We start from the raw sequence: 23327 nt of genomic DNA on the forward strand, positions 1-23327 counted from the left end.
ACTTTCCTACTTTCCAATTCACTGCAAATTTGATATATCCTACAGTGTTTACTGACAGGTTAATAAAGCCTTTCCAGTCAACAAGGCCACGGTTTACAGAATTGCACAGAATCACTGGAGAAACTGTACCTTTCCTCATTCTGCTGTGTTCTTCTTCAAGTTGTTATCAGAGTTTCATGCAAAAATCAAAACAGATGGAACACCAGGCACGTACTATGTTTTCTGGTTTGTTCTCAGATTTTCCTTTAGTATTTAACGTTGTTTGCTTTTCTGGACTTATAACTTTCAAAAGACCTTTCTAAAATTACTCATATTTTCCTCCTGGTAAAAAAACTCAAATACTATACTTTAAATGCTGCAGTTATTATTTTTGATTGCAGCAATCAAAATTGCATTTCATCTGATCCCAGATAATTTGTATCACCTGGAAATGTTTTATCTCCCTGTTCACTCTCTTTTCCTCTTCATTCATAAATGTGTTGAATAGCATATGTTTACTAAATGGATGCCACTAGGCCTCTGTGACTACCATCCTTAGCTGTGAATGCTGGCTCTTTTTTTTTAAGACGTGTTTCTTAGTTTTCAATGAATTACTGATCTGGGAGAGAACTATTATCTTTCATTGTCTGAAAGCTTTCCTTTTTCAAAAATACTGTCACAAGCTCTTTTAAAAATCCAAGGACAGTGAACTGACCACACCACAGCTACCCAAATGCTTGTTGACTCCTTCAAAGAGCCATAAGAGGTTTGAAGGAAATGTATGCCACCTAGAGAAGCTGCAGAATTTTTTCACAATTGGTTATCCAAACATCTGCTGTTCTAGTTTTTGTTCTGATTTTCAGCTATTTACCTGAAAGTCACAATTGCTTACCTATAGTTTCTCACCTACCTGGTAGAGTCACTCTCAAAGGCTGAGGTTGCATTTACTGCTTTCCATTTCTCCTGTGCTGATAAGGGTTTGAGTGACAGGTTTTATGACACTACAATTAGCACATGTGTTGCTTCCTATTTATGCATAGTCAACTTTTCTGTAAGGACTCAGGAGTGCACAGGAGAGTACAAAACAGCTGCTTAAAAGCTGTGTTTTATTCACCTACTTCACTGAGATAAGAGACACTAATTTTTCATTACAGTGTAAATCAAATGCATTATTCAGCCAATGTGACCTTGCCAACAGATCCTGAATATCTTCCAGTCCTTGCGATTTTGTTTAGTACAAATGGATCATATTCAGTATTAGCTGGAAGAAGATCAAATGTAAATGCTGACTTACTGGTTATTAAAAAATGAACAATTTATTAGATATCAATAGGGTATTTACCTATCACTGTGTTCATAACAGATAACTAAAAAAAAAATAATTGATTCAAGGGGAAAGTCATATTTTATTCTTTATTTTCATCTAATGTTATAAAAAAAAAGTATAAGAGGGCTTTATAGCTCCATTAACATTTTTTCAGAGTAAGCAACTCTCCACAGGGGCCTCCACCCTCCACTTTTATTTTATAACACACATCTTGTCAGAAGAAACAAGCCACGTGAATTTTACTAGAAGCACAATTCTCTTTATCAAAAATTTCTTGTTCGTCTGGGAATAATTCTCAGTTCATTTTAAGCTGCTTTCACATGACCCATGTTCGCTCAGTGGTTTGAAACCCAGAGGAATTTCAGGCCATTTATTTGTTCCTTCTAAGTCACAACTGTTTGCCTTTTAAATTCTATGCACATTAGTGATTGTTAGCTTGTTTTATTTACCCTCACACTGTACTGACCCATCCATTAAAAACCCACTGCAAGAGATTGAGAGAATTTTTTTTCCTTTTTTTTAATCAGCCAGGTCAAGGTACTGTTGAAATGACTCAACCATTTTCCTAAAGAGAAATAAGACTATGCTAAAATGAGTTTGCTTTCCTTATTTAAAAAGGAAAACTGGGTATATAGAACATCAGTGTACTTTGTCAGTGGAACGTCTCATGTAGCCAGAACCACAGCATGGGTGGCAGCAGAAAAACTCAGCCTGAGCTTTCTTGTCTCTGTAGCTGGATACTAACACTTAGTAAGTTCACACCACCAGTTATCTGACATCTTGCATTATTTCTTTTAATCATGGGACTAGCTAAGCGTTGTGCATTTATTTCCAGCAAGGCTGAGCTAATGAGGAAACAGAACAAGTCTTTTACTTGGTGTGACTTGGCTATGCCTTTTTCTAGAAAGAAAACACTTTTTAAATTCTGTTAAATCACACCTAATTTAAGAGAAATCAGAATAACCTGCCTCTAAAATTGCCTGCTGCCAGGAAGTATTTTTGATGTCAGTATTAAATATACACAATAGACAGTATTTTTAGAAAGTGCCTGCTGTATTGTTTAGGATCACAGTGAAGTTGCCAAATCTGGAAAGCTTCAAATTGTGCTCGATTATATTCTCAGCTTTTGGAAATTTCTTGAACTTTAAAATCCGCATATTTTACTCCTTCAATATGCTAGAAATAGGTTTCAGTGCATTCCTCCAGGAGACCTGCATGGATGAGCTAGGACTTTCTGGCAAAAGTCAAACTGAAGAACAAAATTTACAGAATGTGGAGAAAAAGGAGAGGCTGCTTTGCAGGAATGTAGGAGTGTTTTCAGAGTATGCAGGGATGCACAGAGGAAGGCTAAGGTCCACGTGGAATTAAATCTGGCAAAAGATATCAGAAACAAGAAGAGTTTCTTCAAGTATAACAGTAGCAAAAGGAAGATTAAGGAAAGTGAGCTCAGTCCTACAAAGATACAGAGAGGGTGGAGTTACTGAATGTCTTTGCTTCACTTTTTAGTGCTAAAACCAGTCCTCAGGAATCCTAGAGCATGCAGGCAAGAGAGAAAGTCTGGAGAAAGGATTGGGTTAGAGCTCAAACAACAGTGTAGAGAGGAAATTTTAAACTTTCATTTAGAAAGCAAATGTAAACAAAGCCATTCCCTGCAAAAGCATCCCTGCATAAGCACAGGAAAGGAAAGCTGTTGCAATTTACTCTTGAGAATACTCAGACAACACTGGGTCCAGCTGACAGCAACTGAGAGGAGCTGATCCTTGTTTCTGGAGACAACAATGGAAACAGAAATCATGCTCCTTATGGATGGTGTGAACTTGGTAGCTCTGAAAACTGACATAGGGTCTTCAATGGATTCTTCCGACTTTTTTTTGTTTGTTTCTCATGGTTCAATTAATAAAGGAAAACTTAAGGTGTGATAATTAAAAATTCATCCATAAGGTTTTCCCCTAAAGATATACACATGAATTCCGTGCTAGAGCTGGATGCATGACAACTGCCAGGTCTTGTCCACATACACAAGGTTATAGAACTGATGGGAAAATGCAGCATCTCTGGCCCTTTGCAGTGGTGTTTTAATACATGTTGGTTTACACACCTGGGACACTGTAATTAGTAGTCATTAGTATTTCTGTAGTATGAATATCATGGCTTTTTGCTGCATGGCACTCATCCCAGCATATTTAGCTGCTGATTCCAACCTGACATGCCATTTTTGCAGCATTGACATTGACTGTTTTGTTGTGCTTAAATAACATTGCTTGTTAGTCTGTGGTTCCCTTTGCTCATTCCTGCTGACCTCAATGTTTCAGCTGATATTACTGCCTGTAGCATTCTGGCACAACCTACTGGAGTCAGTGATTTTCTACAACCTACTCAGTAACCAATCCACTGCCGTTACATTTACATTAATGACCCTTTGTTAAATCATGAGGGTGTCATGCTCTGTAATTCTTATCAGACCTAGTTCTGGAAGTCATCACCTTTCTGTATGTGTGGCTTAGGAAGGCTCTGTGACACGAATTTTTGGAGGCTGAGCAAATATTCTGAGGAAGAATCACACTGTTGACTTGTTCATATGATCCTTTAGGTATCTGTTTGTGGCCATTCGAGGGAAGGGGTGCAAGGAAATGGTGATATTTGTTCTGATAAATAAGGCCATTTCATATTTTCAACTAGTGATGCTTATTACTTTTAGGCAGATACTGTAGAGATACGTAGTCTTCATGCTTCTCTATTAATTCTTCAATTCTTGTTAATAAGAGGATTCAGTCTATAACTGTGCCATTCAAGAGGGATAGCAATATCCCCCTGAGTTCCCCAGATATAAAATGGTAAGGTGGGTAATGTCAACTTAGTGTGGTTGAGATTTGCTGTACTAGAGTCAGCTTGAGTGCTTCTTTTTAACTCATTTCTTTTTTAAACATACCAGCTAGCATGAAGGGAAAATAACTGAATAATGCAGCTCTTAATTGGCTATAAATAGACAGAAATATGTGTTAACATATGCTGACTGTTAATGGTGGTTTACTTTGTATAAAGTAATTCTATCATTTGTTTGTCCAAATGATCTCACCACAGAAGCATGGCAACATTTAGTGTAGTACATTTAGTTTCCCTTGGTGTTTCTTACATGATAACTCAAGTTGAATGTTAACCAACTCCATTTTCTGTGGCTTGGCAGCAAATCTGATCTTTGATCATACATCTCATTTGTATCACACTTTTATTTTCCTTTAGTAATTTAGTGCAGTTTAGTTTAAATGTGCAAAATAAACATGGTTTGCTGGCTACTAAACCAAAACAAATATATTTTTCCCACTTAACAACCTTCTCATTTGCAGTTAGCCTTGTGCGTAGCAAAACAGAGACTGTAGAGCATATGTGAGGACTCAGTACTACTGGCAGAAGGAAAGCTTTTTAAATGTGAAGGACACCCACTGGGCAGTTCAGAATCTAGGGCAAAAATTGCTATTTCACTCGCTCATTCCCCATATTTACAAATCTTTTATCAAAAATCAGTAGCATTTATTCAAAAGCAGTTCTGTAGCTGGCTGGTTTTGGCAGGTAGGCCAAGTGTTTTAAAATTTTCAGCCTTAAGAAAACAATTGACACTTGATAATGGATAGTAGCAAATGGTGCAGTACAAATAGGAAAAGCTGTGAATGGTCACTTGCCTTCAAAGGATGAATTAATTTCCTTACAGGTTTGTGCTGTTCCTCTCCACCACTGAGTTTTGCAGAGTGAAGCAAATCTTAAGCCTCAACAAAACCAGGTGTACACAAGCACAGTCTTTACAGATTTTAATTCATTAACAAAGACATTTCACTCTACAAATGTGCCATAAGTCTCCTTTGTCAACTTATATAAAGCTTATTTGAGTTATCCTCTTAGTACAAATTAGGGAAGGTTATAGCCTTTGTATGGATTATTTTATCTGCAGGCACCACCACTGTGCAATTCCCTCAGACTGTGTATGAACCAGAGCTACAGCTGCCTGGAGGTCAGGGAAGAGTAAGGGCATTTTTAACTCCACACTATGAAGGTTCATTTTTAAAAATGTCTGAAAAATTCATGTTCAGCTGTAAACTACCTATCATCCAAACAGGGCCTGGTGGTGCCCCTGTCATTAACTGTGAAGAGTTCCTTTGTGAGTGGCCTGTTGAGCCCCAGGTGGATACTCCTCAAGAGTGGCTCTGACCTGCAGGATGTGAGGAAGTTCTGCTGAAAGAACTGGGGCACAGCCTAGGACTCGGCATTTGGTCAGTGGTAAAGCATGGCTTAATATTAAAAAAAGAATGTTTTTTTAGTGTTCCCAGAGCTCTGCTGATTATTCACATCTCATGAACTCAACAAGCTGTAAGTAGCAGGCAATCATGCATTATTTGTGAATGGTCTCTCTGCAGTTCTGCTTAGTCCTATAATACACACAGTTAATATAGGAACCCGTGAATCATTCCCAGGGAAGCATTATCATGCTCTGTAGACACCTGGATTAAACCTTTTCTTACATGCTTTTACAGATGCATTCTTTGCTTTTAATGTAAACCAGATAATAAATCCTCATCAAATACTATAAATTGTTGACACCTCTGTAAATGAAATCCATTTGATTTCCTGGATTGTCAGATACAGTAAGGGAAATCTTTTTGTTATTCACTATTTTATTATAAAAAAATATTGGTGTTCCTGTACCAAATGCCATCCCACCTGTGGGAGATGCACACAGAAGGTGTAGGAAGTTCCCTAGTTTCTATGTGCATGTTTAGTGAGATGCTAGAGTCTTGATATGTTGTGAAGGTTTCCAGACCTCTCACCACATTTTAAACTCAAGTTTTCTATTATTTCTCTCATATTTGATGTAGCCTGGCTGGTTCTTCTCCCCATTTTCATGATGCATTTGTCTTCTCCTTGTAGCGATGTTGGTCAAGGGATCTTGGAGGCTGTAAGGAGCAACGACTTTATTATCTTCTGTAACACTGGAAGGGCCTAGAAGTTCATCTGCCTTGCTCTGCTAGCTTCTGGTTATGATGGCTAAGAGAGGCCTAAATAATTAAAGCTAATATCTGAAGATTGAATTCTCTCTTTATTACCTGTAACCACAATTTAACCTTTTTTTTTTTTCCCTATAAATATGGAAAAACATAAAACCAGTGGCAAGTTAAATTCAGAGCACAGTGAAACAGTGAGTTCTCTTGATACTGCACTGTGACCACTGTTTTCTATTTCTGAAAGCATTTAAATTGTCCCATACTGCATTTCAGTGCCTTTTATAATATCTTAGTCTAAAATTATCCTTTATAAGAACATATTCTCTTACTGGGGAAAAAAAAGAAAAATTCATAAATTCATCATGAATACTGGTTCATATTTTATGAGAATCAAGAAATAAAAAAATATATAAATACTCTAGAACACATTTTCCTTGACTTTCATAGTATTTATATTTTCATACAGTGTCTTCCAGGTTATGTAAATATTGAGCTTGGGATTTTATATGTGAGGAGCCAGAAAATTAAGATTTTTTTTCCTGACAAGTTAAATATAAAAACAATAATTTAACATGGTGAATTAGGTGCAAAATTGTTCAATATACTTAAATAATTCCTGAAAAAGATGATGAACAGGAAGGCAGCAAAATTGGCAGAGACTACAGGTAAATGGGTCAGTCATCACAAAGGAAGACTGATTTATGTGTGAGGGATGGAAAGATGTTCACACTGGTTTTCTGGTTTAAACATCAATTATGTGGTGAAGTGCTTCCAGACTCAGTGGCCCCATAGTCTTATTCGATACTGTGGGCTGATGGATGAGCTTCATCAGGATCGTGACAGCAATCGAGACTCACCATCAGTACATGCAAAGCATTAAAACATCTATGAAAGTGCAAAGGACTTGGAATTAATTATTCAGTTCAGGAAAGAGATTTGGATGTTGTTACAGACAGCTTAATGAAGACTTTAGTGATGGCCAGGAGTCCAAAAAGACATTAAGAATCATAAGGAATAGGATGGGGAATAACATGTAAAAACACTATAATTAGACCTGATAGGGAAATGTTCCCTCAGCAATGGGTAATTTGAGAACTCTGAACGAAACCCCCACCTGTATTTGTATAAAAAACCCCAACCATTCAGACCAAAAATTTAATTACATTCATAAGGAATTTAGGCAATTCATAACAGGAATAAAAATAAGAAACATGCTCAAAATTGTTTTTTGAAAGAGGTAATAAGCTGTGTGTTTCATTTCCACGCTTACCCCAGTAAAGAAATACTTAATGGGGAAGACTGATTACACCACAGATTTTAAAATCTGTTGTGCTAGCCACAGATAGGAAACGAGAAAGGATTATAAGGTTAAGTGAACTACAGGATTAAGCCAGTGTAGTGTTCCTATATTCTTGCCCTTTGCCTATGCTCCCTGAAAATTAATCCATGGCAATATTTCAGCATGAGCTCTTTGGCGAAACTATGGTCTGGGCAATGTGCATTAAAAGGTGCCTCATAGATCAAAGCAAAATCATACCAAAATTTAGGAAAAACACAAAAAGAGTACTATTAAACTACAGGAAATTTGCTCTTAAATGAAAGATACAAATGCTTTTGAAATATAGTGTAAAAAGCAAAGGCATCTTGAAGTTAATTATTAGTGTGAAGCAATATAAAACGTGGTTCATGTAATGGCACTCCACTGGCCTCAGTACAGTACAATATTCTCACTTCAATGAAGGTATGTCACTTTTAATTGTAATAGTTCTATCAAGTATCTGCTTTAGGCTGTACTTGAACAGACAGGGCCCTAAATCCCCACTGGTGTAAATTACTGCGGCTCCATAGGGATCTTAATAATTTTATCTGTAATGATCTGATCCAGGATATCCTGAACACAGAATTTTCCTTTGACCTTGTGACAATTTTTTAATTATATGAGGAAAGTAAGTACAGCTAAGCAGAGAGTAGATCCTACAACATTTGTAACAGCATTTTCCACAGGATGATGCAGAAGCAGAAAGATCACAACCTCCATCAATAAGTAAAGGATATTGTAAAACACTTAAATGGAATGGAATTAATCACTACTTAGCTAGCAGGGCAAAATCTATGCATTGATGTTTGTCTTATTCCCCAGCTAGAGGCAACTAAATACTCAGTGCTTTGCCTTCCCTCTGTTAGTCTCAGTAAATTCTCTTTTTCTTTTCTTCTCAATCAGGAATGTTTGTTTTCCCCTATCATCTTTCGGCATCCTCCCCCACTTCCATTATTTAATTTTCTTTTAAATTCTATCAATACTTATTCTTTACAGATCTTATACCCCATCTCCAGATACTTTTTATTTCCTTTGCCTTTATTTTAGGCCTTTCTTCATTTTTCTTTTCCCTTATCTTTTTTGTCCCTCAGTCTTCAGAAAGCTCAGTGTGCACCTTAATCTAACAGCACGAAGCTTGCTGATATGATCAAGACTTGTGAAATAGAAACTAAGCTCTGACTGATTTTAGAGCCTTCTGGTGGCAAATCTCACATGAACAAATTGGTTCTTGACATTTGATCTGGTCTGCTTGCTTCTTAAAATATGCTTTAAAATTAGCCTGTAGGCCTGGTTCTCCTTTTATTCTGGAAATATTGTACAAGTGTTTCACAAAACTTCCTTCTCCATAGAGCAATTCTTGATTTGGTAAGGATAATCCAAGCCAGTTATAGGAAATTCACACTTGGCTTGCTTCATTATAATCCCATATATTAATGAGAAGTTTTAATCTATTTCTGTGTGTCTATAAAGATGCAAGCTTCATAGAAAAAATAGTAACTCCTTTACACAGTCAATACTGTAGAGAGAATGATATTAAACATATCGTATATATATACAATACTCATATGGAATCATAGAATGGTTTGGTTTGGAAGGACTCTTAAAGATCATCTAGTTCCAACCCCTTGCCATGGGAAGGGACAACTTCCACTTAAACCAGGTTGTCCAGCGCCCCATCCAACCTGGCCTTGAAGTGGTCAGAGATCTGAACACTCCCAGGACTTCCACGGCTTCTCTGGGCCACCTGTGCCAGGGCCTCACCACACTCATAGTGAAAAATTTTTCCTCATATCTAATGTAAACCTTCTCTCTTGCAGTTTAATGTCATTACTCCTTGTCCTACTTAATGGAGCCGCTGTTGCTCCTGTGTGTCATTTTCCCTGGGTTACTTCACTTTCTTTACGTCTTTGGACTAAGACAACCTAACCCTGCTGCCATGCTGATGACCCTGGAAAACCCTGTTAACCTATTGTCTGGAAGGATTAATTAAATAACTGTTGCCCCTTTAAGGACATAGAATAGGCTTTATCAAATGCATCATAGTAATTCTTAAGATAAAGAACTAATTATTTTGAAAGTTATTCAATCGAGAAACAGATACAGCAAAAAACAAGGACGATCAGCATAAGCTAACCTCTGTAACCCATTGTAGGACACAGGATTGCAGCTCTTAGCCTGATCCTGACACATCCAGCATCTTGTTTAGTCCTGTTCTAGGCATGAGATGTGACAGAGAGAGTCTTTTCTCAGGCACAGTGACTTGGCTCATCATTTCCAACTTCTCTTTTGAGCAGAAGTTCAGAGACAGCAGCCAGGTCCAAAGTCCATTCCAATCTGTGTACAGATCCTCAGGAAAGCTGGGTAAGGCCTTTAGATGAGCAGAAGCTTTAATACTCCTTCAAGGAGGCAGGAGGCTGGGATTCCAGCCATGTCAAAGTGTGTTAAATGTGGCTCTGGTCATGCAGCTGCACAGCCCCTGTTCTGTGAGAGGCACTGGGCAGCACCAATGCTGTGAACACAAGGAGGTTGGAAGGCTGGGTTTTCACCACAGCTGATTGGGATACTGAATTTTACATCCAGTTTCCAGAGGGTCTCTCATTCCTTATTTTGTATTTGACTAACAAGTGGTTTCTGCCCTTTCCTCTCTTATTCAGAGAATGGTATTAGCTGTGTGTATTTCGAGTGACTGCAGCAATCCTACTAAATTTACCCAGAGTTCCAAATACACGTAGAGTATCATAACCATAATGTCCTCATTCTGTCATATTTGCTTGAAATGTGTGCATTTGTGTATTAGGTAGCTTTACCCTGCCTAGAAAAAAATACAAAAATCAGAATGAACTGTTTCTCTGTCTTCAAACAGCTTCATTCTGTCAGTAATATTAAGAAATAGAAATAATTGCTTAGAGATCAGACATAATTGTCTCAGGGGCCTGTTGATATTGTTCTCCTTATCATTTTGTTTAATACAATTTTGGTTGTATTGGCTCAGCAGTAGTTTTTAAACCTAGTCTAATGGAAATCTTGTAAGAAGAGTAAGGACTTTAAAAGAAGTCTAAGTAAATGGGAAATACCTGAACAGACTTGCTAAATACAAAACTTCATATTCCTATTTTGCCACAATAAAGCCAGTCAGTGCCAAAAAGGGTTTGTATATTTTCCAGGAATACAAACTTAATATCTTAAGTTGCTTCCATAAACACCAAAAGGCAGATTCTTGACTAGCCATGGCATAAAATGGGATGGTTATGGCTTCCATTTCATGAGGAAATTATTCAAGAGCACAACTAGTGGCTTGGAACATGCTGCATGTTTAAAATTCTCTTTTCAGCAACAAACTCAGTGTCTCCTTGCAAATTGCTTTGTTGCTGGGAGGATTTTCAGTTATATGAAAACTTCCTATAATAAACCACTGTTGTTCAAATAAAGTCTTTATTCCTGCTCCTTCTGAATTTAAATGGACTTTAGTGATACAGGATTGCAACAAAAGGGTTCAACTGGCTTATACTAACTTTGATGGGTGCATTTCATCCCTTTTGCAATAAGAAAGAAAAAAAATAGATGATGGGCTGATTTTTTAGAAGAGTTGTCCCTACACCCTGTATTTTCCTTCAGAGTGGAAAGTGAAGGCTATCAAATAGCAATGAGCAACAATAAGAACACATATTTTACACTTCAATAGCTCTTTCTACCTGGGACTCTTAGAACTCTAAATACTAGCAGATAGAACCTAATGAGTTTTACCCCCTTTTAGCAAAGAGAGAAACAATTGTTTAATTGATGTGACTCATCTGTATGAATGTCAAAGAACTGTTTCAAGCTACTTGGTTTCTCAGTTTTTGATCCTTGCTATGGAAGAAACAGAATGACATGCATTTCTGTGCGTTTGCCATGTTTACATTCTACTTGTGTACAACTTTCCCATGGGGAAATCCTTGTCTTCCTTACAGTTCTTGTGGATAAAGTCACAATTATGCAATTATTGCATGGATGAATTGCCCCATTTGATCAGTTGATATCTGAAAATTTTCTGTTAGTGGAGCCAATGTAAACATAGAAGAGAGATAGTTATTGTTGGTTTGTTTATTTTATAAAGAAGTGTGGATGTGTATGAAGCAGGAGACCAGGGCTTACCTAAAGCAAGAATACAGGCTGCATTGTTTTTCTGTCTGCTTAGCACAAAACAGAAGAGTAAAATATGCATCTTTATGATTGCAGAGAGCAAGTAATAAAAAAGAATGATTATTTACTTGCTATAGAAAATAATATCCACTGCTTTACAAATGAAGATGAATGGTGTTGATTCTGTATTTAAGAAGTTAAAAAGCCCATCCAGGAAAGCCTTTGTTTTATGCATTGTATTACACATTTTGTCAGCACTGATCACACAAGATGTGGATAGAAGAAAGTCTGTGTGGGGAGGGGATCTCCAGCTGATTGCTCATTTATCTTTACTTGACTTCTGCAACAGGGATGAGGAGAAGTGTACATCCCACTGTACAAAGTGGGATGACTGCAGAGGCACCTTTCTTCTAATGTGAGCACCTGGAAATTCTGCTGCTACTGAGTCTGCTACTCACACTTGGGGTTCATGTTGGGAGCTGGGACAGAGGCCCCTGGGGTTCAGGAGGATTGTGCTTCCTCCTGGAACTGAGTATTCCTTAACTTCCTGAGGCACCGTTTGTCTGGACAAATGGGATTGGTGTCAAAATACTGACAAAAGAGATAAATCACCAAATTTTGTAAACTCACATGACTTGTCTAGGTAAGAATAGCCCTTCCTGTCTGTGCTGCTAAAGTGACCATTTAGACACCTTCTAGAACTGCTAAGAGCTTTAAAAATAAATGAGCATTAGCTACTTAAAAATACACTTATTTCTTTTATGATCAGATGTTTAAAAGATAATTTATGGTGTAATTCAACACTTATACACCAGTAAGCTTTTGAAAATACCACCTTTCGCTCCCAGGAATTTTTTATTTACAAAAGGACATGTAAAAAAGATGGAGTGATTTGTCTCGGTGAGTAAGAGCAAAGTGAGGTCACTCTCTGTAAGCAGCAACTGTTATGATAAACAGCACATCATAAAGCCATGGTTGGCTAAGCAGAATAATTTTAAATACTTTGGTGGATATTCACAACAACTGTACATGGCTGGCGCTGCCTCAGAGTGATCAACATGGAGACTCAGAGCACTGGGTGGAATCTCCTTCTTGCTCACTATTCAGTAAAAAAGCCACCCTGAGTCCCCTTATGGAAGTCACTTCTTGGCATCTTCCAAAAGACTTTCTCTCTCCTGTACTTTTCTTAAGTTGAATACGTGAGATGCACAAGCATCTTTGCTACTCTAAAGACTGCAGGATCTTTCTCTCTGTGTAAATATATCCAAATGTGGCCTTTAATAGCTGCGGAGGATGTGATTTTCCTGCTGGTGTGGTGTGGTGCCACTGACAATTTTTCTGCTACACAGTCTCATTTGTGGCAAGGGCACCTGTGTTTTAACTGTGACTACAAATCTCAAGTCTGAAAAAGCCCAGTTGCCTGTAAGGAGATAAGAAAGGACATGAGGACCAATATCTTAGGAATCTATGTGGGACCCCAGGATTAGCTAAATCTTGCTAAAATGATAGTTTTCAAAGGAGGAATCTGGGCATAGACAGAAAATTTGGTACAGCATTATCTGAGCTGAGTATCATCAAAAATAGAGGTGGGTGGAGGAGATTTAAGGCTCAGGAAACACTGAGAATTTGTGGTGGTAGACATAAAGGAAGGAGGTGTAGAGGGCTGCATGCAACTAAAAATATGTCCTCCTCATGAAAAAAAATCTGAATATTTTTTCCTTCTTTCCTTGATTTTTTTTCTCTTGACAAGAGTTTCACTTTGCCATTAAAGCATAGGAAATTCATGTGTTTCTTCAAGAAGCTTGAAGATCCATATGGATGTGACTCAAAAATAAAAACTGCTTTAGAATTTTCATCCATTTCCTGTTCAGTAGGACTTTGAGCTATTAATTTGACTTGGGGACTAGTCTAAATCACAAAGGCATACACAGTGTGCAGACAATGGCAATTTGCTGAGGTGGGTGAGATGAATCAACTCATGGTGTGACTGATTTCTTCTGCTAACCGTAAAAAGTACACTGATGATTAAACTAGGAAAGATACCTCATGCTTAGGTAGCTACTGTTAAATGACATGAATCCCACATGAATGACAAAGTCAAGCAGCAAAAAAAGCAACATTTTTTTATAGAGGATCATCTGTGGAGGCATCAGTGCTTACAGTTCATCTCTCAAAGGCCCCTCTCCTATTGGCACTGGAATTTAAATCTCTTCCTACACTGGACTAGAGAGCACAGTATTGCCGTGTTTGGTAAAATGATAATTATTCCACTGCATTAAAAGGGTAGATCAGTGCACAATTTTTAAGAACAAGCACTGATTCCAAGGGAGTAACTTTGTTTAAAAATTGATGGTGGTGCTATGTGACCCACTTTATTCTCAGGGCATAGAGAGTCCAGTGCTTTTTCTGCCATCTGTGCTATCAAAAAGCACTTGGAGACAGGGTCAGTTAATAAGGAAGATAGGGCTCATTTGTTCTTTCCCTTTTGAGGCCATCAGGGAGTCTCATCTCCTTTTCTCCTTTTCAGTATGGTCCTGTTCATATATTTGGGAGAGTTTACTATTTATTTCAGTCTAGAAATGTAAGGTTGGTTCTGTACCATTCCCCATCTTTACTAAATCCCCCAAACTCACACCTAACCCCCATTAAGAACAGATTGATTTCTGAACATTGCACATTATAGAGGAGGCAAAATGTATTGGAATACAGTACCATGTGCTGGAATATTAACAGAGAAAAGCTAAATTATTTAAAGTAATTGTCCTCCATGTTTTCCATCCCATGGAAAACAATACTTAGCTAATAACACAGAATTAGGAATGTGTGTGCTTCCACAAGGGGTTGGGGACTACGGTCAGAGTAATATTTGTTCATTCACTAGAACTTCACCATTTCTGTAAATTCGGGAAAACTTCAGCACGAGTAGGAATGTAAGAAACACAACCCTTTGGAAACTGTGGGAGAGAGACCTCTGCTCTGTGCCTTTCTGGCAGCAGCAGTGTTGGTGTCACGGACAGGGCAGCAGCACATACATACAAGGGCTGTTGTCTTGGGGTGACTTTATGATGTGTATCCCATATCGCTGCCCTATGCCCAGAAATTAACTTTGTGCCTTTCTATGCCTCTAAACTGAGCCTGAGAGGAGGAAAGAAAAAACTGAGCAAAACTTTTTCAAAGCAGTTTGCAGCTTGTTCAAGGTCACATAGAGATAGCAACTTTTTTTTCTCCCAGCTGCAGCAGGGGAGGGAGGAGGCACCTGGCTTGCTGCTCCCAGGTCAGTTTTTTGGCCAGTTGTTCAGCTGCTTTTTCTCCACAGAGAGACTGAGAGTTGAATTTTTTTTTTTTTTTTCTTCCCTGGAATTTCAGATTTTCTCCCTTTTCTGCTGGACTGCTTCAATATCAGAGCACATTGGGAGGACTTTCCACCGAGCACAGAGGGCCTGGCCCCGGCCCAAGCCCCAGCTCCGAGGAGACCAAAGGGAGGACTCTGACACTTTCCCAGGGTTTTTCTCCACAGCCAGAGATTTCATTATTTAGCATTATTTTCCTTTTCTTGTGTGTTTGTTAAATAAATAGTTTTTATCTCTTTCACTTTCCTTTGAGGAAAATTTTCCCCGAACCTGGTGGGGGAGGGGTGGTAACCTGCCTTCTCTCAGAGGATATATTTCTAAATTTGGCCAAACCGGTACAGCTGTACCTGGGGATGCCAGTCCCTATTCCAGCAGCTCTGCCACTGGAGTCCTCTCTGACCTCCAATACCAAGTACTTCCTCTTATATTATCACTTTAATATTTATCTTCCTCTGTGCCCTTGTTGAGACATCTTACTTATCTTTTCTTTAATGATAGTGACATCTTATTGAGTGCAATGAGATGAGAAATTTCAGGGCAGGCTCCCAGGACTCTCTCGAAGAAAGTCGACTGTGCTGTTCCCACTTTTCCAGTCAGCTGAAACACAGAGCTCTCCAGACCCAATTCTCAAGCCCTTAGAATGGGATTTCTACCAGACCATTAGGCTTCTCACCAAATTAGCCAAGAGAGTGCAGACAGCTTTGGATGAACAGACATCAACCCAGTGCAACTGTCTGAACGTGTCTGCCCTGCAAGCAGCTCCTGGGGAAGCAGACAGGCCAGGTGCCCACTGCCTGGTTTGGGTATGCTGAAGCCCATCAAAACCCGACTGAGGAACGTGAGATGGAATGTCATGCTGGAGGAGCCTGTCTCTGTGTGTGAGTGTGGGGGATCACTTCTAGGAAGGCAGTGCTCTCATTTCTTGTGGCCTCAACCACCTCCTCAAGGCTGTGCTTTTGTGTCTCTGTTCCTTCTGTGTCCTCGCAGTTCCTCTTCTGTCCCTTCCTTCCCCTTTGCAGAAGCAGCCTGGCAGTTACTCAGCCTGACTACTCAGCCCAGAGGCAGCAAAATTCAATTTATCAGTTCAATTAATTCAATTAATAAGCAAAATTCAACAGATCAGAGAACTGGCATTGCAATCAACATTAAAATCCATGTTGCTAAGTGGTCCTTCAGCAAAGGGGAAATGCCATTGGTATTTCCATGCTCATATTTTATTAATATGGAAGAAACTGTTAAGAGTACTATTAAATTGGGATCTCATATAATGGGAAGTGTTCTGGAAAGATGCTGGCAAGGCTTGCAAAGTTTAGTTAATTTCCCTCAAAGCTTTCACATCTTTCAGTGTGGCTTTTTCACAAAGGTAAACTTAGAGGATTAACGCTGCTCTCCTCATGGTACTCTGTTTACCAAGGGAACTTTGGTCGAAAGTGGACAACTTCAGACTTCATGTCAGTGCTACTTACAGAACAAATATCCATTGGCAGGGTAAGAGCCTGAAGAAGAAGAAAAGCAGCTTTCTACCTATTGTGCAATAAATCAAAAGGTTCCAGTGAATTTGAGTGTTAGCAAAATTGCTTAATCGAGGATTTCAAAGGGTGATCAAAACTGTTTTCAGTTATTTCTGACTTGCACTTGTATCATTCCAGACTGAGCTGAGTCTTTTTCCTTAGTACATTCCTTTATTTAAGGGCAATAGAAAGAAGAGAAAGCAGTGAATTTCAATTATCAGGATCCCAATGTGTGGGAAATATGACTTCAATTCTTCCTTTGGAACATCTGAATAAGAGCAAATAATTGCAAGTTCTTCACTAATAAAAAGCAGAGGAAAAAAGAAACAATAAGAGAACATTTTCAGAAATTGGATTTTCATTATCTGCAATAACACAGGAAGCTTATCTATTGTGAAGAAAGCAAGTCTGATTCTAATGTGGAATAAATATTTGCATGATAATAAGGTAATGTATTTTAGATTAAGTCAATGTATTGCTCACAAAGAAAAAGAAACAGCTGTGGCCATCCTTGGGAAAATGTGACTTTCTGGATGTGACTTTGTGCATGTCTCAGGACTCTACTGCTACTTTTCTTTGAAAGTACATTTACTGTTACAGTGCAGTTACCATTGACTACAGACTCACATCCAGACTCTGAGAGTGGCAGAATAGGGATGCAAGACATTTTAAAAAGCTTTGATCTTTAAGAATAAGTTAGGAGTCCGAAAAGGAGAACACAAAATATGCTTGTCTGCCTCACTGTGTTGTATTACCGACTCCTAAGACTTGAAAATTAAAACGGTTTATGAAGCCCCAACTGTATAAATGTATCAACCAAAGAGTTTTATTACAGAAATTATTCATTTACACCCCAAAATGAACTAGTTGGTGAACTTTCAAAGATCTCTATTTTTTCAAATGTGACTAAAATTTCCAAGGCAGTGGCAAATTGTATTGGTTCTACAGCAGTGGAATTAAAGTGGACAACATCCTGCACTGACAGCACTGATCCATTATTGGTATAAATATTGATTGCTTAAGTTAAGGGGTTTAGAAAACAAAGCAGCTGCATCCTCAGCTACTGTAAATCAGATCAGTGATGTTTATGGAACTAAACACTGTTTACAGCAGAGGAAGGTCTGGATATCGTTCCTTAAATAGTAAACCCTGTTTTCTTAAGACAGAAAAAATTATCCCCTAAAATCTTGAAGATGGACATGTTAAAAGGATCACTGAATATTTACTCTCCTCGATTCAAATTTCTCCCAGAACTTAAGAACAAGTCTTTTTAAGGACTACTTTGAGCTACTTTTGATGTGCTCCTGCTGGTCCAGGACAGATGGTTTACACTGCACAGCCAGAAATAATTTGTGGTGCACCATGTATCCTATGTTCTATATAAACAGCCTCTAAACAATTGCCAATTATCTAGAAGTATGAAATTGTGCATGGGATCAGAGAACTTACCCCATCCAGCCAAAAAAACCCCCATGTCACTTGTAGTCTAGAAACCAGGAATACTTGTTCACATGTCCCGTTTTATGAATCAGCAAGAAAATGAGAGCAGCCTTAGCATTCTCAGAATTTAATGGGCACAATATCCAAATATAAAGCAAAACAAAAGGCCTAGCCAGTGAATGAATTTTAGTGGGTTAATCAAAAGCAAATTGAAAAGTGGAGATGAAATTATATCTCTGTTGTGTTGAATGGATATGGTACCATGTATTCTTGTAGTCCTACATTTAGAAATCAGCCCTCTTGCATGGAAGCATCAGGTTTCTAGGCATGCCATGGAAGACTGTGGAAAATGGTGGGCTTTCCAACATAGAGTTGGATTTTACAGTATGTGGTTGGGCTATAAATGGAAAAATATGCCCACAATCTGCATTCAATGGACAAGAGAATTATTATGGTAACTATAGAGTAGAAAAAAGAAAGTTACAGTGTATTGGGAAGAGGCTGAGAAGGAAAGTTGAATGAATTTCTTTCTCTCCCCAGAGTGCCAGGCTCTTATTTCAGCAGCTGTCTGCCACTCAGAGCCTCTCTTGGCTCGCTTGCCAGCACAAAAACTGTCAGCAATAGCCCAATTGGCTTCATGCAGAAAAAGGTGAACAAAAAATGACTGGTATGCTAAGAACTATTTTTGAATTGGTTCTATAGCACAGAAACAGACAAGGTGATTCAACTCAGCCAGAGATGGAAAACAGAGGAGATGGGATACTGTGTATTTTCAACAGTTTAAAAACAAACTGTAGCTTTTTCCTCCCCATTTTATTCCATTTATCTCATCTCTTTTTACAAGGAGACAGTATCTTTTCCCTGTACAAGGTAATCTTCATGGTCTGTTTTCAACTGTAAAAACAGAAAACAAAACTAAATCTGACACGTAGACACCATATTCTTAGATCAGAAAAACACATGCCAGGGAAAAGAAGCTGTACCCTGTCACTGCATTTGGATGAAGCTATAAAGGCTTTGAAAAACAATTATACTTAACGTTTCTCATCAGTAAATCTCACCAGACTAAGGCAGAAAGTATTATCCTCCTTATTAAATGATGCAGAAATTAAAGCATGGGGATACGGGTATGCCTTGTGCAAGGTCACTGGCAGAACTAAAAAGAGAACATTATTTTTCAGTTCCCAGCAAATGAGCTTTTAACTAGGCCCACTGCTTCACCAGCTAAGCAAAACAAAACAAAACAAAAGGATAATATAAACAAAGTCCTTGATAGTTCAATTTTAGTGTTAACTATGAAATATCCATTAGCACTGTACTGCTAGGAATTATCCCCATGCATTATTTGGAGAACAAAAAGAAGCCATGGCAAACTTAAGCCACCATCAAATGAATTTGTAAACATTGCATTATGGAAAAGAAGGCCACATCAATAAATAAGAATTATCTACTCAGTTCTGGTAAGTAGCTTATGAGTTGGATATGATGGTAAATATGATTACAGTAAATGCAGGCTACAAACTATACCCCTAATTAAGGTGTGAATTGCAGAATGAAGCATTTTCCCCACTACTATTATCTTTTCACATGAGCCATGCTTATATCTGAATTACACTAAATCTGCTCTAACTTTAGGGCTGGGATTTGTCAGCTCTCCAAGGGTGCTTGCCCAGTTCCCTCAGTCTTTAGGAAAGCAGCCTGTGTACCATTTCCTTTTAGATGTTCCACAGAAAAACAGGCATTTTTGTAAGCTCTTTGAGTCATAATTCCTTAGTTTTCTGGTAGTCTCCTTTTAACATCTTGACAGTTAAGACAACTATAATCTACCTTTTTGTCCCCTTTTCCCCTACCTCCACTATCTTGCACAAAACCACAAAAAAACCCCCACCCCTACACAACACTGTTGTTAGAATTCCTTTTGATTCCCTAGTAATCATAATAAATCCCTCTGAAACCTTCAGAAAAAAAACCCAGAAAATTTGAAAGACTTTTCCCAATCTCTTAACTCCCTCTGTTTTTTCTATTACAAGTAAGCTGAATATTATAAGGTTTTACACAGATACTTATTAGTGAGTATGTGTTTCAAGTTGGAATACATCTGAATAAAATCAGCAGCTTAGCAGAGCACAGCAGATGTGATGGGAGCAGTAAAGCTTTGGTAAAGCTTTGCTCACTTGAGTGGATCACTGAGTTTCTGAAACTTCTGACTTGTTCAAGTCTCAGTTGCCTGATACTTGAGGAACTTGGCTATTTGTGAAATAAGATAAAGAAAAAGCAAAGATTTAGCTGAGCATATCCCATTTGCCCTCCATAGCAAGAATACAGTCAGGAACAATCAAGAATTAAAATTTAGAAGAGATAGAATAAAGCTAAAATTCCAAACAAAACCTCACCCTCCCAGGAGCAAGAGCTGTGATAGCCAAAATGTCACATCAATCAAATATTACTGAGAATCTGATACTTAAGTATAAATTTGGAGTATGCTGACTTCAGATTTATGGGAATGAGTGCTGAGTCTGGAAAAGTCCCAAATGGCATTTTAAGTGATGGTAAGAGGACATAAGCATTTTCCTCTCCCCTCTATCACTCCCAGCTGGGGAGTTCAATAGGACTGCTCTTACTTGGTGAGATTCCTGTCACTCGTGCCAATCCCAGTGCATCCCACAGGAGCCACTCAGGTGTAAAACTAACAAAGGTACCCTGCACCTACACCTGAATTGCTCAGATTCGACTGTACCCTGGAATCTTTAAAAGTGTCTCTGACAGCTTTGCTTCCACATCATGTTGTACGTTCTTTTGTGATTAGAAGAAAATTTATGAAGTCATTATATATTCGCAGTTTTCAAAAAACTTTGTGTTCTTTCCAGCTGTCTGGCTAAGATGCTGGCATGTATCAAATCTGTAGGAAATCCCTAGGGAGAAGAACAAAACTTCATAGCATGGGAAAAAAAAAGCCTTAACTTCAACTCCTTTGCCTCTCAGATGAGAGGCTTTCAGAACTAAAATCAAGATGTTTTAAAATAGATTCTGTCACATTATCGGTGATCTCAAGTTTTTTTTCCCCAAGCTTTTGTATGGAAATATGTCTTATCTCAAGAGGAGATAACTGCAACAGGTCTATATACATACAGCTGTGCTTTTTCCAGTGCAGAGAGCATTTTTAAAAAGGCTGCTCTGCCTCCTACTCAGAAGATAACTGGTGTCCAACAGTCCTGGCTCTGGAGAGCAATGCACATGCAGGGCAAGAAGAGAAGACACAAGGAACCTGTGTTTTCAAGACACAAATCTACACTTGTTCTGTCACCACAAAGAGTGCTGATGTCGTTATATTGCAGTAACTTTGTAATGCTGATGTCATTTGTTATATTGCAAATATGTATTTGCATTACCTTGACTTCCTTCTTAAGATCAATCACAATGTTTTGTGTTTCTCTTGTTTTGTAAATAGCTACATGCACTGATCAGAAGAGTTTGCTGAGAAGTTAGTTTGTACAAAGGACCTTAGAAAAGTCTATTGCATTAAATGCACCAGTGGTTAATTCATTGCATTTTAAAGAATAGGAATAAGAACCATTCAGAAATACTGCAAATAGCTCTGCTCCTCCAAACTTCACCTTGTTTACTTTCCCAAACTGAGTGCATAACCAGTGGTAATGTAGGTGTGTGCACACAGGGTGACAACCAGAGATGAGGACAAATCCTGAACATGACAGTCTGTCCTTAAGGATAATGGCCTCTAATTTCATCCCTCCAAAGGGTTAACAGCATGTCACAAAATCTGCTGCTGTATTCACAGGGGTGTCCTCTGTGTTTATGATCTCAGGAAGAAAGCCACTTTTATGATGTCCTGTTTTTCAAACTTCTCTCATACTCTTGAGCCTATTTGGTCTTGAGAATGACTGCATCTCCGACTGCCACTCCAACATTTCTTTCATTCAAAACGATCTATTCATCTGTATTCATAAACATGTCAATCTACTGGTTCAAAAAAATCCAACCAACCCTTCAAGAACAAAAAAACAACAACAAAATCCTTCTCCTTAATCCACTTCCCTCATTAGCTAGGATTAAAAACCTTAGTCAAAATGATTGGCCTTGTGCCCAGAAAAGCTATGAGATCAATAATCCAAACAGACTTAATGATCCTCTTAGAGAAGAATAACTTTTGTACTTCTCCTATGGAACTCTTTGAAAACGTGATGGGAAATACACAAGAAGTGTCACATCATCTGCATAAGTTAATTTATCTGTTATTTTGAAGTTGCACAGTTGAAGGAGGTCTTTGGGAAATAGGATTTTTTTTTCTTCTTCTCTGTTAAATGACATTTATTGTCTGCAAAAACAGTAATATGAAAAATCACAAACTGTATCAGTGATTAGCCTGTAAGAACCTAAGAAGTCTCATTAACATTTCCAGTATCTCATTTCACTCATGAGCAGTTTAAAATTGTCGTATTCCTATACGAGCTCAGTGTTCTGTAAGACTTTTACTTAGGCAATTTAACTTGTTGGTATCCTTATTTTGACACTACTAATTACAGCTTCAAACTTTTTAAAAGTGCAACTTTTATTTTACAAACTCAAGTGTTGGTGGGAAGAGAAAGAAAACCAAACTAAACCCTCCTGTATAGTTGTCTATCAGCACAAGGTGGTGTTATAATAAGTCAGTGCATTTGACCAATGCAGGGTTTAAACTCCACAGGAAATGCCTCTCTCATGGAGAGAAGGAAAACATCTTGGAGTAGAGACTGGCAGATACTCAGCAGAGCATGGATGTTGCATGTGAGGGTGCTAGAAAACGGTCAGGCTGTGCTGACTGCAGCTATGTGGGAATTAGCTTTTATCAGTACTCCTTCTCTATCCTCTCTGCACTTCCTGGAAGAAAGCAGACTATCTGTAGCCCAATCCATGCCTTGTGTTATGAGGAGGAATAAATCACCTTTGAATGGCCTGTTAGAGATGCTACACAACCAGTCTGAGTTTAAAATTATAGTAGCTAATTTTGGCAAGATTAACTCATGCTGAAGACAACTCATCAAAATTACAGCTGAGTGGTGTGATGCCAGTGGTTTCAGTAAGCTCATCCATTTGCTCTTGCTCAGAAATGCTGCTTGCATAAACAGCTTATGCCACCTGCCCCAGGTTGGCACATGGGGCATCCTGCATGGAAGCTGAAATGCTCTGTGATTTTAGCCTTCTTTTCTCTGCACAATAAGTGGAAGAGGGAGCAGCTATGTAGACCTTCCTCCAGCAGAGGCCCCAGGAAAACCACTGGGATCAGGTGTCTCA

The sequence above is a fragment of the Corvus cornix genome, chromosome 4A, assembly GCF_000738735.6.
Source record: "Corvus cornix cornix isolate S_Up_H32 chromosome 4A, ASM73873v5, whole genome shotgun sequence".
In the NCBI taxonomy this organism is placed as follows: domain Eukaryota; kingdom Metazoa; phylum Chordata; class Aves; order Passeriformes; family Corvidae; genus Corvus; species Corvus cornix.